The sequence below is a fragment of the Orycteropus afer genome, unplaced genomic scaffold (assembly GCF_000298275.1).
Source record: "Orycteropus afer afer isolate SDZICR_OR568_19922 unplaced genomic scaffold, OryAfe1.0 scaffold00538, whole genome shotgun sequence".
Classification (NCBI taxonomy): Eukaryota; Metazoa; Chordata; class Mammalia; order Tubulidentata; family Orycteropodidae; genus Orycteropus; species Orycteropus afer.
Window position 1 is genome coordinate 333012 of NW_006922125.1, and position 6723 is coordinate 339734.

Genomic DNA, 6723 nt, shown 5'->3' on the forward strand with positions numbered 1-6723 from the left:
GTCATTCAAACAGAACAAAGGGGATAGTGCCTGGTTTAAAATCAGGAAGGGTGTGTGACAGGGTTGTATCCTTTCACCATACTTATTCCGTTTTTATGCTGAGCAAATAATCTGAGAAGCCAGACTATATGAAAAAGAACATGGCATCAGACTTGGAGGAAGACTCATTAATAACCAGCAATATGCAGATGACACAACCTTGCCTGCTGAAAGAGAGTAAGACTTGAAGCACTAACAGATAAAGATCAAAGACTACAGTCTTTAGTATGGATTACACTTCAACTTAAAGAAAACAAAAATCCTCACAACTGGACCAATAACCAACATCATGATAAATGGAGAAAAGAGTGGAGTTATCAAAGATTTCATTTTACTTGGATCCACAATCAACACCCAAGGAAGTAGCAGTCAACAAATCAGATGTCATATTGCACTGGGAAAATATGCTGCAAAAGACCTCTTTAAAGTGTTAAGAAGCAAAGATGTCACTTTGAAGACTAAGTTGTGTCTGACCCAAGCCATGGTATTTTCAATCACCTCATATGCATGTGAAATCTGGACAATGAATAAGAAAGACCAAAGAAGAGTTGATGACTTTGGATTGTGGTGTTGGCGAAGAGTGTCAAAAAACCATGGGCTACCAGAAGAACAAACTAATCTGCTCTGGAAGAAGCGCAGCCAGAATGTTACTTGGAAGTGAGAATGGCCAGACTTCATCTCACCTACATTGTCATGTTGTCAGAAGGTACCATTCCCTGGAAAAGGATATCATGCTTGGTAAAGTAGAGTGTCAGCAAAAAAGGGGAAGACCCTCAACAGATGGATTGACACAATGGCTACAACTATGGGCTCCAGTATAGCAAGAATTGTGAGGATGGCACAGGACCTGATAGTGTTTCATTCTGTTGTACAAGGATTGCAATGAGTTGGAGCCAACTCAACAGCACCTAACAACAGAAACAAACATCTTTCTGGTATTCTTTTCTTTCATCCAAGATCCATCTGACATCAGCAATGATTCCACGTGTGGTGCAATGAATTATTTAGTATGGCTTTTCTAGCCATGGTCTTTGTAACTCCCACCAGATTACTGGTGGGACCATGCAAACAAGGTGTGTGGAACTCTATTGCAAGGATTGGTTAGTTTTGCTATGCTGCTGGTCTTAAAATGAGCTCTCATAGAAGCAGAGAAGGGGATCTCACTGCCATCAAGAGAGGAGCTGGAGGTGAAGTGGAACACATCCTTGGACCCAAGATCCCTGCACTGGACCTCCTTGGCAGAGATATCCTGACAGAGATGCCTGGCTGAGAGACAGCAGCAGTGGAACTAAGAAGCATGAGACAGAACAGTGCCCTTGCAGGCCCATGGAGTGAGAAAGCTGAGTGCCTTGATGGCAGACTGGGGTGCACATAAGTGTACCTATTGGTAGAGCTAAAAGAGTTTTGTAACACTTGCCCAAGCAGGGCAGAGGCCAAGCTGAGAGGCCAAGGGCCAGAGAGGCTTGTCTGAGGGCACAGCAGAGGGGAGACTGTCCTGATAGGAGAATCGTATCCTGAGATCATTCCTGAACCTGACTTGTAGCCTGTTAAACAAAAACACCAAACTCACTGACATTAAGTCAGATCTGACACATAGCGACCCTTCCTTGGGTTTCTGAGGCAGTATCACTATGGAAGTAGATTGCCCCATCTTCCTTCCAAGTAGTAGCTGATGAGTTTGAATCTCCAGCCTTCTGGTTAGCAGTCAAGTGCATTAGGCACTACACCACCCCAGAATTGTGAGTACTGTCTGTGAGTTCTGTGTGGCCATTGCAACAAATTATCAAACCCAGCAGAGAAGTAGTGAGTGCTGTGGGAGATATAGTTGGTGTCAGAGTTGGTAAAAAGGCTGGAGGGTGGTGGCATATCTGGCCTCGTAGGAATAAGCCTTAGGCTCTTGATGGTGATTCTCTCTCCCTTTTGTGAATTTTGAGGAGGTCAGGAGATGCTGCCTCCTCTTTGCACATGTCCTCTTCTGCATCCAGCTTGAATTTTTGAAATTCCCTGTTGATGCACTGCTATGACCGTTTTTGAATTATTTACAGCAAGATTTTACTTGCATGTGACATTAATGAAATAGTTTTATAATTTCCAAATTCTGTTCAATCATCTTTCTTTGGAATAAGCACATTTAAAGATCTCTTCCAGTCCTTCGTCCTGGTAGCTGCCTTCCAAATTTCTTGGCATAAATGAGTAAGTGCCTCTAGCATTGCAACCATTGGTTGAAACATCTCAATGGGTATTCCATCAATTCCTGGAGCCTTGTTTTTTGCCAGTGCCTTAAGTGTAGCTTGGACTTCTCCCTTCAATACCATTGGTTTGGTTCATGATCATATGTTACCTCCTGAAATGACTGAACATCGACCAATTCTTTCTAGTACAGTGACTGTGTGTATTCCTTCCATCTTCTATTGATACTTCCTGTATCATTCAATATTTTGCCCATAGAATCCTCCAATATTGCAATTTGAGGCTTGAAATTTTTCTTCAGTTCTTGCAGCTTGAGGAATGCTGAGCCTGTTCTTCCTTTTTGTTTTTCCAACTCCAAGTTGCACATTTCATTATAATACTTTACTTTGTCTTCTTGAACCACCTTTTGAAATCTTCTGTTCAGTTATTTACCCTCATCATTTCTTCCATTTGCTTCAGCTACTCAGTTTTCGAGAGCAAGTTTCAGAATCTCTTCTGACATCCATTTTGGTCTTTTCTTTCTCTCCTGCTTTTTTAATGACTTTTTGCTTTCTTCTTGTATGATGTCCTTGATGTCATCCCACACATCTGGTCTTTGGTCATTGGTATTCAATAGATCAAATCTCTCCTTCAGATGGTCTCCTAATTCAGGTAGGATATACTCAAGAACATATTAAGACTCTTGTAGACTTGCTTTAATTTTTTTCAGCTTCAACTTAAACTTGCATATGAGCAATTGATGGTCTGTATCGCAGTTGGTCCCTGGCCTTGTTCTGACTGATGACATTGAGCTTTCCCAATAGTCTCTTTCACAGATGTAGTTGACTTGATTCCTTTGTATTCTCTTTGGCATGGCCCACTTGTACAGTCACCATTTATGTTACTGAAAAATGGTATTTGCAATGAATAAGTCATTGGTCTTGCAAAATTCTCATGGTATTTCCAGTGTCATTTCTATCACCAAGGACATGTTTTCCAACTACTAATGGCTATTATTTGTTACCATTTTTAGCATTTCAATCACCAGTAATTGTCAATGCATCTTGATTGCATGTTTGGTCAATTCCAGATTGCAGAAGTTGGTAAAAATCTTCAATATTTCATCTTTGGTTTTAGTGGTTGGTGCATTAATTTAAGTAATAGTAGCCTTCCTTGCATCCATATGGATATTATTCTATCATTGACAGTATTACAGTTCAGGATAGATCTTGAAATGCTCTTTTCGACCATGAATGCAATGCCATTCCTCTTCTTTTTGTCATTCCTGGGATGGTGGACTATATGATTGCCTTGTTAAAAATGTGCAATACCAGTCCATTTCAGCTCATTAATGCCTAGGATATCGATCTTTATGCATTCCATTACATATTTAACAACTTCAGATTTTCCTAGATTCATACTTTGTACCTTCAGTGTTCCAAATATCAATGGATGCTTGCAGCTGTTTTTTCTCATTTTGAGTCTGCCACAGCAGCAAATGAAGATCCTGAAAGCTTTACTCCATCCACATCAATAAGGTTGACTCCACTTTGAGGAGGCAGCTCTTCCTCAGTCATATTGTGAGTGCCTTCCAACCTGGGGGGCTTTCCTTCTGGCTCTGTATCAGACATTGTTCCACTGTTATTCAAAAGGTTTTCACTGGTCAATATTTTTAGTAGATCACCAGGTCCTTTGTTGCCTTTAACTCTTGTGCTCCTCCTTTGCCTTAATCATTCTGTTCTAACATCCCCCTTATTGTATATTGCCTTTCCTTTCACTCAAGTTAATACCTGTCTACCTTCTAGTTGGTGATTTACTCTCTCTTCCCCTGCCATCCTTGGTAGCCTTTAAATAATGTTTCTTTCTCTGTGTAAACTTTTCCTTGCCTTTTTTTTTTTTTTAACAACAGTGGCCTCATATAATATTTGTCTTTTTGTGATTGATAATTTCACTCAGCATAATGTCTTCTAGGTTTATCTATGTTATGAGGTGTTTGGCAGAGTCATCGTTATTCTTTAACTTTGTGTAGTACTCCATCATTTGTAAGTACCATAGTTTGTTTATCCATTCATCTGTTGATAGGCACTTAGGTTGTTTCCATCTTTTTGCTATTGCGAATAATGTTGTGATGGAAATGGGTGAGCATATACCTGTTAGTATCATGGCTCTTATTTCTCTATGATGTACCTCTAGTACTGAGATTTCTGTATTATAGGGTATTTCTATTTCCAATTTCTTAGGGAAGCACCATACTGTTTTCTTCAGCGGTTGCACCATTTTACAGTCCCAATAGCAGTGTATGAGAGTTCCAGTATCTCCACACCATCATCAGCATATGTAATTTTCTGTTTTTTGAACCTTACTATTAATGCTGGAGTGAAATGGTATTTCATTGTGGTTTTGATTTGCACCTCTCTAATGGAAGCAGCAGTCAAGAAATCAGATGAAGTATTCCACTAGACAAATCTGCTTCAAAGGATTTCTTTAAAGTGCTGAAGAGCAAGAATGTCTCTTTGAAGACTAAGGTGCACCTAACCCAAGCCATGGTACTTTTAATCACCTCATATGGATGTGAAAGTTGGACAATGAATAAGGAAGATCAAAAAAGAGTTGATGCTTTTGAGTTGTGGTGTTGGTGAAGAATACTGAAAGTACCATGACCTGCCAGAAGAACTAACAGATTTGTCCTGGAAGAAGTGCAGTCAGAATGCTCCTTGGAAGTGAGAATAGCCAGACTTCGTCTCACCTACTTTGGTCATGTTGTCAGAAAGGGCCATTCCCTGGAGAAGGATATCATACCTGGTAAAGTGGAGGGTCAGTGAAAAAGAGGAAGATCCTCAACAAGGTGGATTGACACAGCGGCTGCAATGATGGGCTCAGGTATAGCAAGAACTGTGGCTGGTACAAGACTAGGCAGTGTTTCATTCTGTTGTACATAGGGCTACTATGAGTTGGAGCCAACTCAATGGCACCTAACAACAACAACAAAATGGTTAATGACCACAAGCATTTCTTCATGTATTTGTTGGTCTCCTGGATGTCTTCTTTAGTGAAGTATCTATTCATGTTCTCTGCCCATTTTATAATTTGATTGCTTGTCTTTTTGTTGTGGAGGTGCTGAAGTTTTCTATAAATTTTAGAGAATAGTCATGTATCCAATATGTCACTGTCAAAAATATTTCCACACTCTGTAGGTTCTCTTTTTACTGTTTTAGTGAAGTCTTTTGATGCAGATAAATATTTAATGTTTAGGTAGTACCAGTTAATTTTCAAGAGGTACCAGTTGTCTGGTTTGTATTTTGCTGTTTGTGCATTTTTTGCTGTGTTTGATAGTGTCTTCTTTTTATGATCCTTACAGTTTTAGGTTTTATATGTAGGTGTTTGATCCATCTTAAGGTTTTTATATATATATATATACTGAGAGATATAGGAGCTCTGGTGGTGTAGTGCCTAAGGCATTTGACTGCTAACCAGAAGGCTGGCAATTCAAACCCACCAGCCACTCCTCAGAAGAAAGATTGGGCAATCCACTTCCATAGAGGTACCATCTCGGAAACCCAAGCAGGAGTTACTATGAGTCACAGTCGACTCGACAGCAGTGAGTTTGTTTTGTTTTAGTGAGAGATATGGATCTTGTTTCATTTTTCTGTAAATGGATATCCGGTTTTGCCAGCACCATTTGTTAGACTCTCTTTTCTTTATGTAATGGATTTCAGCCATTTGACAAAGATGGATGGATTTACTTCTGAGTTCTCAAATCTTTTCATTGGTCTATGTTTCTGACATTGTACCAGTACAAGGCTATTTTGACTACCATAGCTATATAGCCATTTTTGAGACCAAGGAGTGTGAGGCCTCCTACTTTGTTCTTCTTCTTTAGGATTGCATTGCTTATCAGGAGTATATTTCCTTTCTGTGTAAAGCTGATGATCAATTTCTCCATCTCCTGAGAATGATGATGGAAACTGGATCAGGATTGCATTATATCTGTAGATCGCTTTGGGCAGTACTGACATTTTCACAATGTTAAGACTTTATATCCATGAGCATGGTATATTCTTCCATTTATGGAAGTCTCTTTTGGTTTCTTGTAGTAGTTTTTTATAGTTTTCTTTGTATAAGTCTTTTGTTATATCTGTTGTTGTTGTTGTTAGGTACCGTCGAGTCATTTCCAACTCATAGTGACCCCTGCTATACTTGAGCCCATCATCACAGCCACTGTGTCAGTTCATCTCATTGAAGGCCTCCCCCTCTTTTGTCGACCTTCCACCCTACCAAGCATGACATCCTTCTCCAAGGAATGGTCCCTTCTGACAATATGACCAAAATAGTTGAGATGAAGTCTGGCCATTCTCGCTTCCAAGGAGAATTTCGGGTGCACTTCCTCCAGGACAGATCTGGTAGTTCTTTTAGCAGTCCATGGTGCTTTCAGCATTCTCCGCCAGCACCACAACTCAAAAGCATCAACTCTTCTTCGGTCTTCCTTATTCATTGTCCAGCTCTCACATGCATACG